General features: G+C 40.6%; 1 protein-coding gene and 1 long non-coding RNA gene across 8 annotated transcripts in view; one reads left to right on the top strand and one right to left on the bottom strand.

Moving 5' to 3' along the window:
* Nucleotides 1–325: 325 nt before the first annotated feature.
* LOC139759287 (uncharacterized) lies at nucleotides 326–11,595 on the bottom strand. Its single transcript, XR_011715026.1, has 2 exons — nucleotides 11,393–11,595; nucleotides 326–661 (listed from the first exon to the last, which is right to left on the bottom strand). It is a non-coding gene; the product is annotated as an uncharacterized lncRNA (long non-coding RNA).
* A 428-nt stretch (nucleotides 11,596–12,023) lies between these two features.
* LOC139758968 (uncharacterized) overlaps nucleotides 12,024–17,460 on the top strand; it is a 31,060-nt gene continuing 25,623 nt past the window's right edge. For 4 of the 7 annotated variants that reach the window (XM_071680806.1, XM_071680809.1, XM_071680805.1 and 1 more), the window contains exon 1: nucleotides 12,024–12,354. The gene's annotated coding sequence lies outside the window, so the exon portion shown is untranslated. The remainder of the gene's footprint in view (nucleotides 12,355–17,460) is intronic. The other 3 variants (XM_071680808.1, XM_071680811.1, XM_071680810.1) reach the window with 3 other exon arrangements.

Raw genomic sequence — 17,460 nt, forward strand, 5'->3', positions numbered from 1 at the left:
TAATTCACATACATTTTCTTTTAGAGGGTCGTACAGTCGTGTTAAGAGGGTTGTACAGTCGTGTTAGAGGGTCGTACAGTCGTGTTAGAGGGTCGTACAGTCGTGTTAGAGGGTCGTACAGTCGTGTTAAGAGGGTTGTACAGTCGTGTTAGAGGGTCGTACAGTCGTGTTAAGAGGGTCGTACAGTCGTGCTAGAGGGTCGTACAGTCGTGCTAGAGGGTCGTACAGTCGTGCTAGAGGGTCGTACAGTCGTGCTCGAGGGTCGTACAGTCGTGTCAGAGGGTCGTACAGTCGTGTTCGAGGTTAATCATCATATATGCTGAGGTAATAGTGTTGTGGTAATATTTCTTAGAGTAATAGCAGATGTGATCTACAATGTAGGAAATGGTTATACAATTACTGATAATGACAACACTACGAAATGCTGGAGTCAGACTCCATCAGCACCGGCAGCTGTAGTAATAGTAGTAGTAGTAGTAGTAGTAGAAGTACTTATAGTATTATTGGTTGTTTTTGAAGTAGTAATATGGATAGAAATAGTTGAATTGATATCTGTTGTCTTTCCTTCTTCATCTTCCACTACAGATGGCTGTAATACTCGTTGTAGTTTGGCTATAGTTGTCTGCAGAAGATACAGCATCAGCGTAGATTATGAAGATTCCTGTAATAGCAATTACAGAAGACAGAAATGTAACTATGTTTATTACCAACACATAAATACAGCAGTTTACAAGATGAACCATAATGGCAGCGAAAATATGCGAAACTTCTACTGCCAGATGATTATTACATTAACATATGTAATTACCTTTTTCTCAGGATTACATTAGATAAATAATTGAAAATTCTGAGTCTTCCCTTATGTTCTCCCATTCGATGTCTTAATTACTATGTCCATAATTCACTCAGATAATTTGGCTTCTGATAATTGTGTTATGTGTGTATTTACTTATATCTTCCAATGTAATTTACGTCAGTATCTCCAGTAACAATCGTATGGTATTGCTGGATTGGCAGTGGTTTCTATATATTTCTCAGATGTCAGATTTATGCAGGTTTCAAGGCACATCTGGTTTTTTTTTTGGGGTCATAGATGGCTAGGTTTCTGGTCACACCAGGGGAGGGGGGAGGTTGGTTTCAAGTCAGATGTTGAGGTTTCATGTTCTCACCTGACAGAGGTCTCTAACTCAGACGTGGCTCGGTTTCTCGAGACATTTTGAGAACGTCTCGCGCCATAGCTATCTCGAATCATGGTTGATGGTCATTTAGATGTGTTATAGTCTATCAATACAGGTAGCTTACACGTTAGCTAGAGTGACAAGGTTGTTAACAAGCCAGCTTGAATGATGGTACAGCCTGGAGGATTCACCTGGCGGCCCAACCAGAGCAGGTGTGGTGGTGAGGTGGTGGTGAGGTGGTGGAGGTGGAGTGGCGGAGGTGGTGTGAGCGGGTGTAACGCGAGATGATGTGGCCTCTGGTCGCGGAAGGTGTGGTGGTGGCTTCTGGGGGAGACGGGGTGGTTGTGGTTGTCGTGGTAGTTGTGGTGATGATGGTAGTGGTTGTGGTAATGGTGGTAGTGATGGTGGTAGTTGTGGTGGTGGCGAAAGTTGTGGTGGTGTGGGGGCGAGGGACTGAACTAGTTGTACCTGTGTGGTGTGTGTGGGCAGGTCTCTCTCTCCCTGGCTGTGGCTAGGTTGGGCTAGGATGATAAGAACGTAGATGCACCAAACACTTCACCTGTTCCTCTTGTGGTCCTACCACAACACAGACGGATACATAACGCTTTTAAAACTCTCATCTTCATCATCATCATACCCCTCACTTGCTCTGAACTTCAGCTTCGCAAGGCTTTCTGAAGGAGTTCTAACTCTTCGAACAACAGGTGTTCGTTGTGTTTTTGTTTTCCACAGTTTAGATTGAGTTTCTAGCTCAGTGTTAAACTTTCTTTGTCTAGTTTTAGTTGTTAACCAGCTAGTTGTAACGCCTCCGATGGTTGACGTACCTGCCTCCACCTCGTTCCTTGCCTACGTTTTAGCTGATTCAATCCTTTGGCGACTCCAACTGAAGACGAATACTTCATGTATGCATCTCTACGTTAACCCTCATCTACTCTGTCCTTGGTTGTGAGTTGCAACCAAGTCTTACAACCTCTACCTCTTTCGTAATCCAAGTCTCGTTTTCACATATATTGTGGATATGAAAATGTCGACTGATTGAGCACGACGGTACGACCTTTGACCCTTGAGCACGATGGTACGACCCTTGACCCTTGAGCACGATGTTGCGACCCTTGAGCACGACGGTACGACCCCTGAACACGACGGTACGACCCTTGAGCACGACAGTACGACCCTTGAGCTCGACGGCACGACTCATGAGCGCATCGAACCGAAGCTCACATGTGATGACCTGGCCTTCGACTTAATTCTGTAAATCATGACCATAGGTCGTCCCCCATTGCGCTCAAGGGTCGTGACAACGTCCTGATAGTCATAAGGTCATTCACCAGTTAGTAGCTACGCTGATCACTGTAATGATGTAGCGTACAGACTCGCTAAGTGCGAGCCGAACAGACACACAGTTCTTTGTCTCACACCACAACCCCGGTCTTTGAGATGGAGCTGGGAGTTCGAACCCTGCCTATACATCATGTAGTAATGTGTGTGTGTGTGTGTGTGTGTGTGTGTGTGTGTGTGTGTGTGTGTATCATTACTGGAAGAGGTTGGGTTTGTGTACACGTGGTCCCAATCCTTGCAAGGAGAGGCAGTGTGTTTTCTCTTAGGTGTGCCATTAGTGGCACATGTTCTGTGTTGGACTGTCAGTATTAAGTGGATGACATTCCAGCGATACATATGTGTCTTGTCTCTGGTGTGTGTTGACGTATTATTGACCAGGTCAAGTGGAGGGTGAAGTATAAACAGGAATAGAAGGGATGATAGGAAACAATAGTGTATATATATATATATATATATATATATATATATATATATATATATATATATATATATATATATATATATATATATATATATATATATATACAGATGATGGAGTGAGGCCTTTCTGTTTGTTGATCTAGATCGCTAATCATATAATTCATTGTAGGAAATTCCTGACAGATTCTTGGGTTATTAGCAAAATAAACTCAATCTTTCACAAGATATATTTAGCGTGAGGACTGGAATCGATCAAAAATGAGTGATTATATTTGTGAGTTATGTCAAATATGTGTCTATAGGTTCCTATATGGTTATTATAAGTAATCTAATGTCAACCTACGAAAATACTACAAAAATAAATGAAATTATACACCAAACTTTCATGAAGTGATAAGTTATCTTGATATACAAGATGATCTTGCGTAGATAGAGTGATTATCAACTGCTCAGTGATTGACATATTGTCCATCATACAGACGTCAATATTGTGTTTATTTTGGATTCTTGGATGGAGTCGCATTCTAACCACAAAGTGTTGTCGTCTATCCAGACTGGAATATAATAATCTATAACCCATCAGCATTGTATAGATATAGATTAATACATTACCCGCAATGATTAATATCGTTTGGTTAACAATTACAGTCATGGGTCATGAACCTGCTGGAGTCTAGTGTATGTTTTTATTGAAGGTTTTTGACTGGAAGGACGGGTTTTGGTAGGCGAAGAATTTTGGGGAGTAGTTCCTTGAGCAATGATTAAGAGAAAAATGAGATTAATATAAACAGGTCAATAAGAAAGCCCTAAACTCGTATGAATTAGCTATGACGTAGATATTAATTTATTTGGTTAATTGGTGATTTGGGGGTTCAGGCCTATTAAGAGATAGTCATTCACTATATCATCGTTAATTATAACCACAAATCAAATAATCTAAACTTATTTTTAGGTATTACAGATAATTCTAAGATTACACATTCTTTCATAATGCTTACATAACTCAAGGATAATTTCTTTCATTTATAGCCAAATGAAATCGATTGTTTGGTAGTGATGCATCGAAGTATGTGTTTATGAACACAATAGTCTCAGACACGAAGAAGGAAAATCTTAATTAATTGGGTAATACAAACGTTAGTAAAAACATAAATTATCATGTGTTGTGAAAATTACATTTATGATTTTCTTCTCTTGATTGTATTCTCATTAGACTATTCATTTCTAATTGTTTAGATATATTTAAACGTTTGCGTGGGCGTCTTCATTTGTACGGTCAACAAATTGCAACAACATTTTCTGAAAGTTCTGACATGTTTTAGAAGGACATCTTGCAAGCATTTCCGATGCATTTTTTTTTTTTCTTTCTTTGTAGCGAGACTTATATTTTGTGAGATTCTGCTATTTTGTTTTCTTTTTGGATCATATATATCTTTATTATACATACTCGCCATTTCCCGCATGAGCGAGATAGCGTCAAGAATATGTGAATAAGCCTTGGAGGAAAAATACCTGACTTGGCTCTTCGTTGTGTTCATTCTGGGAAGTAATACAGGAGGGAAGGATTTCCGGCCTCCCGCTCCTTTTAGTCGCCCTGCAAGACATGCAGTATTCTTTTATATACATATACATATATATATATATATATATATATATATATATATATATATATATATATATATATATATATATATAGTGAGGTAGCGCAAGGAAACAGACGAAGAATGACCCAACTCACCCACATACACATGTATATACATACATAAATGCCCACACAAGCACGTATACATACCTATACATTTCAACGTATACATACATATACATACCCAAACATATACATATATACACATGTACATATCCATACTTGCTGCTTTCATCCAACCCGTCTCCCCCCGCCACACATGGTATCGTGGGATGATATATATATATATATATATATATATATATATATATATATATATATATATATATATATATATATATATATATATATATATATTCCTATGAGTCCACGGGGAAAATGGACTCATAGGTATATCTTGACCATGCGCAAAATTGTGATCCTTTCCAATATATATATATATATATATATATATATATATATATATATATACATATATTTTTTCATACTATTCGCCATTTCCCGCATTAGCGAGGTAGCGTTAAGAACAGAGGACTGGGCCTTTGAGGGAATATCATCACCTGGCCCCCTTCTCTGTTCCTTCTTTTCGAAAAAAAAATGAGATTTTATATATATATATATATATATATATATATATATATATATATATATATATATATATATATATATATATATATATTGATCTTGGCGTTGTAACCTTGCTGAGGAAGGTGTCGGCAATGTATTGACCGTGTGAACCCTGATGCCATTTTCTTTATTCCTGTACATAATTTCCACAGATGACGCCAACTCGTTTATTCCGTCATATAACAATTTCATAATTCATATATTCGTATGAAAAATTAGCCTAAGAAAAATCTTGATCTAGTTGAGCATTTCAGATGAGTGAAAAGACAATGAAAAGAACGATAAAACATGGATATATTTTCTTATTCTAGTCAATATAAATGGGTTAAGGTATGTCACTGGGGTCGACTTTAAGACATTACTTGTTCTCTGTATTTTAACATAACTTTATCCTAAGTTTGTGGACATGTTTGTGAATCTTAGGCGATTTCTGAAACCTTACGTTATTCTTTCTTCCCCAAGAATAGTTTTTTTTCCCCTCACAATTTTCACACTTTGCAACGTCTTTGGACTCGTTCTCACAACACTGCCAACAACACTTTACTTAACAACATGGTCATGTTGTTACCTGCCTTACTTAACAACATGGTCATGTTGTTACCTTCCTTACTTAACAACATGGTCATGTTGTTACCTTCCTTACTTAACAACATGGTCATGTTGTTACCTTCCTTACTTAACAACATGGTCATGTTGTTACCTTCCTTACTTAACAACATGGTCATGTTGTTACCTTCCTTACTTAACAACATGGTCATGTTGTTACCTTCCTTACTTAACAACCAGGCTCTCATATGGCGGCTAAGCAATGGTGTCAAGCCATCAACTACTCAGGAGAGTGGCAGACACACACACACACACACACACACACACACACAGACCTAACAAGCCTGGGAGGGAAATGGGTAGTTAACTTGCACATTGAAGCACCAGTAAGTAGTGGCGATCATCGTCAATAGACTATCAGACCCACGTCCTCCATGAACTTCGAAGTGACCCAGAACACATCACGTCAGACAGACAGACAGACAGGTCTCTCTCTCTCTCTCTCTCTCTCTCTCTCTCTCTCTCTCTCTCTCTCTCTCTCTCTCTCTCTCTCTCTCTCTCTCTTTCTTGCACGCTCGTTGAACTCGTGCTTCGGACTCGTTCATTTGAATTTCTACAAAACTTAATAAAGTTACTTTAGTAATATTCGCGAAATACTCGCACGGACAATGTGCGAATGCAAATACGAATGCGAATATCGAAAACATATGCGAATATATGCGAATATTCGGTCAGTCGCTAATATATATACACCTGTCTAGAGGCGTGTGAACTGGCTCATGCTATGGTTATATATATATATATATATATATATATATATATATATATATATATATATATATATATATATATATATATATATGTAAGTATGCCGTCATTTCCAATGAACATTGTAAGATACTACATGACTTATATTCTGAATATGTGTCTTTCTCACACCGGCAAATATCAAGGACTATTTGGTTATTGGTTATAACTTGACATTGTGGTTATGATAACCGTTGGCAAGTGACTTAAACCCAGATAACCAACTCAACGAACACTTAAGTCGTACCCGCTGCTCACTGTATTCTTTGCCATCCAATCTCTTTTTGACTTCATCATCTTGACTCAACCTTCACCAATAGTCAAACTTCACCACTGCGAAGGTTATAATGGACGAACAACAGTTGTGATGGCTGTTGAAATTTGAAATAATAGCATTTTGTTCATCAACACTGACCACTTGGCAGGTATTCCATGCAAAACATGTAATGCGTTCGTGGAATTGTATATTAGTAAACTCAAGCATTTAATCAATGTAATTATTTATAACTCATACACTGTTCTATGCGCATTTCATTACGATTATGATAATTGGAAATGCTTCAGTCTTGGCACAGCATCTTAGAGTGGCTGATAAAGTTCATTTATGCTTACCTTACGATATAGTGTTGACACCCCACTCTCTGTGTTCCCAGCCGAGGTGGTTTTATCATGTCAGACGAGGTGATTACAACGCAAGGTCGTTAAGACCAGGGTGATTCACATGTATTATTCTTCTTTGTTAAATATGTAAAAATGAAATGAACGAAAAGTATATATATATGCACTTCAGATCCCAAAGAAATAATCAGAATTCTTAACATACTATAATAAACGTGTTGACATCAGTAACTTAATCTTTTCAAGTTACAAGAGTCGAAAAAGAATAAAAAGAAAAGAAATCCAATTTCATAACTTCGACATTTAAGCAAATTGCATCATCAAACTGGGGTCGTAGCTACCTTGGATAATCCAAAACCAAATTAACCGAGTTGGAATAAATCGAATCATTTTAAAAAAAACTTACTACGTTACTCTGAATCAAACTTATCATATCTATGTTCTAGGAAGTTGGATCAAATTTAATTAATGTCTAAACACAAGCGGCTAAACTGAACACTAAGAAATACCTTAAGTATGATATAATAATTTCGATGTGTTGAGCAATCTTATTAAGCGATTCACATCTCGTTGATTTTAATGTCGATCGTAACTAAATTATTTTCCCGTTTTGTCAATATCAAATAAGCATTAAGATATTTTCTATGTGCAATTTTATCTATCACCCATAATAGAGCTAAGAATATTATTCAGTTTCAACAAATGAAATTTTGAAATCTTAATAATTACGGCCTTTAACAAATATATAGTATATATAATATATATATATATAATTACGGCTTTAACAAATTTAAATTTATATATATATATATATATATATATATATATATATATATATATATATATATATATATATATATCGGTAAAAGCGCTAAGCAAGACTGCAATATAGCTATGTCTCCTTTTATATCACTTTTCCCATTTTGCGTTTAAGAATATATCATATACATTGAGTTCCTGTTTTGATATAATCGCTATACTAGAGAGGACGACAATATACTGGTATGATCAACGATATGTTCGTATAACCAACAATATATTAGATCTTGTCCGATCAGCGATATAATGGCTCGTTGAACGATATATTACTATTATCAACGAAGTTATTAGTATAATTAACGATGATATTGGTATGATCAACGAACCTAACGTAATATGTGATATTCTGAAACTTATTATTGGAGAAATATAGGAATAGATTTCAACATATAGTGCTATAACTCCAGTGATCTGGTAATATATGGTAATCATGGTGGTAGCTGTGGTCAAATTACTGTGGTAGATGTGGTAGCACTTGTGGTGGTGGTTGAAGTTGTGATGGAATGATTGTGGTGGTTATGGTAGCGTTGGCGGTGATTGTGGTAGTCGTGGTAGGGTGATTGTGGTAGTCGTGGTAGGGTGATTGTGGTATGATGATGATTGTGGTAGTCGTGGTAGGGTGATTGTGGTATGATGATGATTGTGGTAGTCGTGGTAGGGTGATTGTGGTAGTCGTGGTAGGGTGATTGTGGTATGATGATGATTGTGGTAGTCGTGGTAGGGTGATTGTGGTATGATGATGATTGTGGTAGTGATGCTAGGGTGACAGTAGTATGGTAATGGTAGTAAAGTTGTTATGGCAATGTTGTGGAGACTGTAACACAAACTTGATTGTGGTTGTACTTGTCGTTCTGTAGGACTAAGATTAGGACGTCTATGATAATGATGAATTGTTGGGAAAAATGTGATAAAAAGTTATCATAATATTCACGGACGTGGGAGCGGAGCAAACACAGACACAACAGATGGTGAAAATTTGGGAGTAAAATCAATGGGTCAGGTTGAGACGCGAATCGATTTCCCAGAAGCCGTAATATATGTCTGTCTTTACGGTAATGGCGGGGTCTTGGAACGCGTACCCTTCTCCCAACACACCAGGTTGCTCGCGGCTTTGGGATCATTCCATATTATATATATTTATTAAAATGGAATTGTTGCTTCTTCAACTGGCATGGTAAGCAAGACACATTCTTCGTGGTTCTCCGTGAACTAAGTCGCTTCCATTCAACTGCTTGCTATTCTATGACCTGGAACTTTCGTTAAGAATCAACTAGAGAGAAGATAGATGTGGGTGGGTGTCAACTAGCCAATGTCATGTCGCGCCATCTACGCTCTTTTTTTTTTTTTTTCATATTAAATGCCATTTGGACGATCACAGGTTATCTATATCTCCAGGGATGACTTCCACCTTCTCCCCCGACACATGAGCGATGTCTATCGATCACCAGGACCAGTAATGTTGCCAGGAAATTCCTTCCCTTCCACCTGCTCTTGTCCTCACTCCTAATCCACTCATCCTCCACTTCCCTCCACCCAACTGGACATGTCATTGTTCATCATCACGTACTCAAATGATGATGATTACTTCACATAATTCGCCATCGATGTGAAAATCTTTTAAAATTTTTTCGGTAATATTTGTATTATAGATTTGTTCTCCAGCTAAGAAATCCTATCCGATATATTTACTATAAATCCAGAGTTCGTTGCCCATATATTTTATATGACCGATCTCCTGCAACTATATGATATGCATTATTGTTGCGTTATGTAAAGTAACGAAGAACTTTGGGTTAACCTAAGTTTCTTATAGACTTTCCGTCAATTATCAATAAATGTGTTTTGCTGTTCTGAAGTTAATTCTAAACCCGAACTTACAACAAATTCTCTCTTTCCATAATTGTATTAACTTAATATTCTTAACTAGCGTTGTAGTAAACACACGGGTCTCTGTCATACATCAAAATCCTGACCACTTTATTTAAAGTCTTTTATAAATATCTCAATATAAACTAATACTTCTTTACTGGTGACTTAGTGTGTATTTCATAATATATTATATAGAGTATAGTTAATAAGGAATGTACTATGTTATATTTATTCAACTTAATATTAATACGGTACTTAAAATATAATTTCAAGTTTTTCTTTAAATATTATTATTTTCTATTTTGATAAAAATTAAGATAACCTCAGAATCTCCAGTTCCAACTACACACTTACCGTTAACGCGATACTATAACCTTAGGCTGGCCAGACCAAACACTTGGGCATGAGTTTTAATAACTGGAATGAGCAGCAAATCCCACCTCCTTATGTTATAACAACACGGTCGTATGTTAACAATACAAGCCCTGGCAAGGCTTCTCCATCCTACTCCTGACGGTGGTACAACATAGTTGACTCTCAAAACACAGTTAAAGTCTTAGGTCCGCGGACACACACACGTCTCCGTACAAAAATGGTTGACAATTATAAAACTTTTACTTTCTTCCTCATTGCTAATCATTTAGTACTTTTTTAAAGTTCAAGCGCCTTTTTTTTTAAAGTTTCTTTTCCCTGAGGATCCCTTATACCTTATACGCTGTGTGTACTGTTACGAATCCTGCTCACAGAAACACAGTATAGGTTGGTGGCTTGATCGAAAATCCATCGCTCCAACGCCTCACTTCTGCCACCCTATCATCCAAAAACCATCCACTATCGTCGACCCTCTCTATCTCTCCCTCCTTCCCGAACACCGCCTTTCACGAACCCAACACCTAAAATTCTCTAAGCCACCCAGCCCTGCCTCCCTCCCTCTTAAGCCCCCAAGTGTATCACAAGCATCAAGGACCTTCGCCTACCACGACTGTTCACTCCTGAGCAACACGGAGATGGGTGGAATCTGGGTGATGGTTGGTGGTGGTGGTGATGGTTGGTGGTGGTGGTGATGGTGGTGGACGGTGTAGCGTTCTTGGGAGCAGGCAAGCAAGGATATTCGCTTCTCGCGACCTCGCTACCACCTTCGTCAGTAGGGGAGGCCACCAGAAGCATCATGTCCTTGTGAGAACATACGACAAGTCCACATGCCAGAAGAAGTTTTGGGGAACGAAGATGTAACACGTCCTTTTCCGAAGAACATGTTCCCCAGGAGTTGAACTCACCAGTTATGTGTTATCATCACCAGGTGGGCTGGCTGGCTGGCTGGCTCGCTCGCTTTTGAGACGTTTTGCATCCGGCTGCCCTCTAGACGCCAGAGACGCTTATGAAATGCAGCCATTTTTTAAGATCGGATATAAACATTAAAAATCCACCTCCAAACTTCTCAATTTTTGGGTCTTTCTGGCGTGACAGGAAAATTGTGGCCTACAGGAACGGTCGGGATACTAAACAAATTCGTCTTGGATCAACAAACCTTTCATAACCGGATTATATTCCCTTTAATTGGTTCAACATAAAGGAGGTGTGCATAGACTGTAACCCTGCTCAGTCCTAGCACCGACTTTAGCTCCTCTCTGGGCGGCTGTCATCGGCCTACTGGCGCGCGGGTCGTACCGGACCCACGGCCCACGTCACGACCCCCGCTCGGCCCCGCCTCCCGCACCTTACTGGTCACACGACACACAAAATGGCGGACAACTGCGCATGCGTGCTTGGTTATCGTCTGTTCACTCCATTATAATGTTCTTTAATTATTCACCTGATGTTAATGTTTTCCGATTATAGTCGAAAGTAATCAGCATTTAATATTTCCTGATTATACGTTAATCAATAAAAATGTCATAAAACGATTTAACCCGTATGTCACTTTTCACTGGCACCTACAGTAATGTGTTGCATAATTAAAAGTTTCTACCATGACAAACATTATCAATATTTTTCCTCGTTTCAGTTGAATGATTAAGCATTAGAATAATTAGTCTATTAATCATGACCATTTTTATCCTCTCGTCTTTTGGGAAAGTTTAAAGTGACGTTTAACACAGACAGCTTTCTGTACCCACAGCGCCTGTCTCTATTGAACTCGGAACCCTTGTGCGCTTTCACTGCCTCGAAAGAAACCAAAGGAAAGGCAAAGAAAAGAAAATAATTCCAATTTCGTACAACTGTCTCTTTCCGTCGGGAAATGACGGAACAGAATCAAATAACTGCCACTGAAAGAGCGTCAGCCATCGACCCGCATCCGACAAGATGGCTGCGTCTGCCGAGGTGGTGCGCGCGAACCTCCCCAGCGAGAGGCCATGGCCAGGGTGTTCGAGCGAGTTCCAACCGGCTAAGCCAGCCTCTCGAGGCCTCCCGGAGTCCCTCCACGTACGGCGTACACCCGGACTATAAATACCGGACGTCCGTGGACGAGCCAGCTAATCTGTCAGTAAGGTAAGGTTCATCTCGGCCCACCACATACCGGCCGGCCGGGCTGCTCGCGTTGGCCGGGTGGGCTGCTCTCAAGATGTACATGATCCACATTTAAACCGTAACCCAACGACAACCCGGCTTAATGATCTTAAGAAAAATTGACAAGTATAAATTGAGTGCTGTTTTCACAGGATGGTGACTATTTTGACAGCTCAGCATCAAATAGTAACATATTGCATTTAAAGATCCGTTTTTTCTGGTTCCCCACCACCGGTCGGGGAGGAACTGCTGTATCATTGGACGATTAGCTCGAGGGTGTCCTTCTTGCGTGTCTGAACACGGGTGATGCAGACGACATACATGAAGTTGTGTATGACAGTAACACTCAGCACTCCACCTTCCCCTCAGCCATGGGACATCCGCTCATGATCCTGCATGAGACACACACGACCGCTGTGTTCCTCCATAAAGATCGTCCTAAGAACACGAAACCAAAAGCGTTATTCCTTTTATTAAAGATTTTCTATACATCATTATATTTTATTTTATTTTTTTTTCAAACTATTCGCCATTTCCCGCATTAGCGAGGTAGCGTTAAGAACAGAGGACTGGGCCTTTTTCGGAATATCCTCACCTGGCCCCCTCTGTTCCTTCTTTTGGAAAATTAAAAAAAAACGAGAGGGGAGGATTTCCAGCCCCCCGCTCCCTCCCCTTTTAGTCGCCTTCTACGACACGCAGGGAATACGTGGGAAGTATTCTTAATCCCCTATCCCCAAGGATAATATATATATATATATATATATATATATATATATATATATATATATATATATATATATATATATATATATATATATATATATATTATCCCTGGGGATAGGGGAGAAAGAATACTTCCCACGTATTCCCTGCGTGTCGTAGAAGGCGACTAAAAGGGGAGGGAGCGGGTGGCTGGAAATCCTCCCCTTTCTTGTTTTTTTTAATTTTCCAAAAGAAGGAACAGAGAAGGGGGTCAGGTGAGGATATTCTCTCTAAGGCCCAGTTCTCTGTTCTTAATGCTACCTCGCTAATGCGGGAAATGGCAAATAGTATGAAAAAAAAAAAAAAAAATATATATATATATATATATATATATATATATATATATATATATATATATATATATATATATATATATATATATATATATATATATATATCAGACGACCTCACAATCACATGAGAACACCATGACACCACAGTAGCAACATTAGACATGTAACACAATATTACACAATTAGAACAATGGTTTACCCAGAAGAGAATGACTGCATCTCCACACAACTCTTCAGTCACTCTTCTAACCTCAGACAGACATGAATCCTCACATCCGCAAGTCACCATGACTCTGGCAGTCTCAATAAAACGCCAAACCAATCTTGGCAGCACGTCCGACGCTCGCATGACACTCACTCCTCACACCAGTAACGTCTCACAACACTAACGAAAGAGTTTTAGACAAGAAAAAGAATCTCTCAGTATCCAATATAGACAATGTATCCGCTCCCCTTTACTTATGCCTCACCTGCCTGTTCTTCCACCTTCGCAAAGGCATATATGCCAAAGCTTCAAACCACATACAAAAAAATTGCATGCAGAACAATCACTGGCTCCCAGCAACCACACTTACTTAACACCTTCACAACGAAACAAAGATCTTGATGCAGTCCACCTTGACACCCTCGACGCTGTCCTATGCAACAATACTAGACCCCCTCCACTCTACTAAGACCCCCTTCCCATCTTAACCACTCTATTACTATCTAGATAAAAATGACGCCTGTCTCACACTTCAGTAATCCAAACGACCTACCTCCCAAGTCTTAAACTCCTGCCCTCCGGACACACATATCAGAAACCACACACCCCAGACAAACACGAGTCACGCTCTCCCGATTAAACTTTGGACATGACCCATCACAACAACGCTACAAACATTGCTTCAACATATTCTAAGAACCTTCATGCCCACGATCCACCTCTCGTGAGGAAGACACGCAATTCTCACTGTTCAGTGGCAATGCACTTTGTCCAAACAGAAGCACACACAACCTAACACTTTATGATCTGTGGTCTCGACCGGTGGACGTGGTCATGACCACTGCAGGAGCATAATGAGGATAGAACAGACATCCTGAGGCAGGAAGGTAATTAAGTTTTACAGGGGAACAGAGGAAGGAGCCAGGCAAAGAGTGCTCATCCTCCTCGAAGTCACAGACTAGGGTGTCTGAATGTGTGTGGATGTAACCAAGATAAGAAGAGAGGAGAGATAGGCAGTATGTTTGAGGAAAGGAACCTGGATGCTCTGGCTCTGAGTGAAACAGCTCAAGTGTAAGAGTTGAGAATAGTCCAGGAGTGTTTGAGGGTAAATTCAGGGTTTGGTGTGTCTAAGAACGAGGGAAGAAGCAGAACTATTTCTATAATCTTCTCTATAGTAAATGGCTCTAACTTCTACGTGCCATTTATTGTAGAAAGAATTGTAAAAAAGGTTTTATCGACTATGAGTGTAAGTTGGATTATGTAAGTCAACCTTGTGTCTGGTTTGACCTGAGTGAGGTCAACTGCGAGTTGACAGGTCAAGGTTAGGTTAATAGTGGGTCGCACTGACCTTTGTGCCAACCTCGCCTCTCAGTAGTTACAAGGTCACATGACCCACATTCCATGTTTCCTCCTGTTCTGTATACATGACCTGTATTGTGTGTCTATTTTCTCTCGCTGTAACTCGTTCTCTGAAGATGTGGTAATACACGAAAGCGCTCACGATTCTCGTCTTTCCTCACTCTAGTGGTGTTTCTTCATTGACGAAGTCACGTATCTGATGTGGTTTTTTTTGTTTCTTCATTTGCGAAGTCACCTATTTGATGTGATTTATTTTTTGCATATATGTATCCTGCCTTTTCTTAAATCTAGTAGCTGTGTTGTTGTCATATCCGGCGTCTGTCTGTCTGACAGACTGACTCCCGTCTATCATGTGTCCCTCAACTTTCCACTCGTCAAACTGTCAAACAGAACAGATAGGCAGCTTGGCTGGCCTGGTGCGCCTGCATACTCTCTCATCTAAATTCTTTCGTGGCAGCTCCATCCTGTTATACATACATACATACATACATACATACATAATGTTGGAAAGGATCACAATTTTGCGCGTGATCAAGATATTCATACGAGTCCACGGGGAAAATGAAGCACGAAAAGTTCCCAAGTGCACTTTCGTGTAATACACGAAAGTGCACTTGGGAACTTTTCGTGTTTCATTTTCCCCATGGACTCATAGGAACATACATAATGTGTGTGTGTGTGTGTGTGTGTGTGGTGTGACCGGACTCCGCCTGCTCAAGGTTACACTTCGAGTGCGACTGTAGCGAGGCTGTATCATCGACAATACAACCTCGTCTGAGAACTTCTCACTGTAAAAGAGTCTGCATATCCCTGCTACTGACGTTGCGCTTCCTTGGGCTGCAGAAGCCTTTTAGAATGATCCTTCCTAACACCAAGTCTCCTTCATAGAAAGTGATCCTGTGGTAACAACAGATGGAAGGAGTATTAGTGTGTGTTAGTACGATTGTTGTAAGTTATTCAAGCAACTGCTTCATGATGAGGGAGGTATGCATGCGTGCGAGTCTTGCTGCGAGGGGCTGGTGTGTGTTGTGCTGAGGAGGAGGAGGAGGAGGAGGAGGAAGAGGAGGAGGAGGAGGAGGAGGAGGAAGAGGAGGAGGAGGAGGAGGAGGAGGAGGAGGAGGAGGGTAGGGCTTGGATGGTGAGTTCCAGTTGCTGTCTGCGGATGACGCCGCTCTGGTGGCTGACTCTGGAAGGAAACCGCAGGAGTCGCTGGTGTCTTAGAAAAGAATGTAAGGGTGAGTGAAGGAAGGAGGAAGGAAGGGAGATGAGATTGGGATTAAATGTGGACAAAATTAAGGCAGTGAGGTGCTGCTGGGGGGGGGGGGGTTGAGAAAGAGGGTGAAGGTCCCGGGTGCAGTGAGGTGTGTGAGAGCAGACGTGAGAGTGTGTGAGAGCCGGGGATGTGGTGGCACGGTCTTCCAGACCATGTGGAGTGGAGGTGGCTGCATGTGTGGGCAATGAGATGGCTGAGGGTGTGTGTGGGGGGTGGAGTGTTGGTCGAATGATGAGAGAGAGAGAGAGAGAGAGAGAGAGAGAGAGAGAGAGAGAGAGAGAGAGAGAGAGAGAGAGATACAGAAGGAACAGCTGTTCTCCTGTCTTGTGACTGGCTGGTGACCTCTCTCTCTCTCTCTCTCTCTCTCTCTCTCTCTCTCTCTCTCTCTCTCTCTCCACTACGCCCGGCTGCGCCCGCCTCTTCCGTGATAACTAACTCGTTGTTTACGGGAAAGTTTTGTGCCGTCTCATAACTTGCTCACAATATTATCATCGGAGTTTCTTTCTTCCTGTTGTCTCATCTTGCTATACACTGGTTCCTTCTGTTCCTCTACCTTACACGTGTCGCCTGGCTGACCTGTGTGTGTCTGTGTGTGTGTGTGTGTGTGTGTGTGTGTGTGTGTGTGTGTGTGTATGTGTGTTAGCGTAAGGCAGTAATGACCACAGAGCCGATGGTGTTAATCTCGAAGTTTCGCGGTCGATTAAGTGCACCTGAAGTGCCTCGCTTAAGTGCACCTGAAGTGCCTCGCTTAAGTGCACCTGAAGTGCCTCGCTTATCTTAAGTGCACCTGAAGTGCCTCGCTTAAGTGCTCCTGAAGTGCCTCGCTTATCTTAAGTGCACCTGAAGTGCCTTGTTTAAGTGCACCTGAAGTGCCTCGCTTATCTTAAGTGCACCTAAAGTGCCTCACTTATCCTAAGTGCACCTGAAGTGCCTCGCTTAACTTCAGTACGATGTGTTAGCGACGTATGCGTCTGTATCGTTCTCTGCCGTCGTGCGTCGGGGTCCACAAACACACGTCATCATGCAAATAAGAAATGTGAGAGTAAATTGGTGATTGGTAAATTGGTTATCATCATAAGCAACAACGTTAATTGCTGGTCAGCCAGAACTGTTACAACCCCATTAAGCACGGCAATACGACCCTTGTGCGTACGACGGTACGACCCTTAAGCAAGATAATTGGTCGTTTAAGCGGG

This window comes from Panulirus ornatus, chromosome 32 (assembly GCF_036320965.1).
Source record: "Panulirus ornatus isolate Po-2019 chromosome 32, ASM3632096v1, whole genome shotgun sequence".
NCBI classification, from domain to species: domain Eukaryota; kingdom Metazoa; phylum Arthropoda; class Malacostraca; order Decapoda; family Palinuridae; genus Panulirus; species Panulirus ornatus.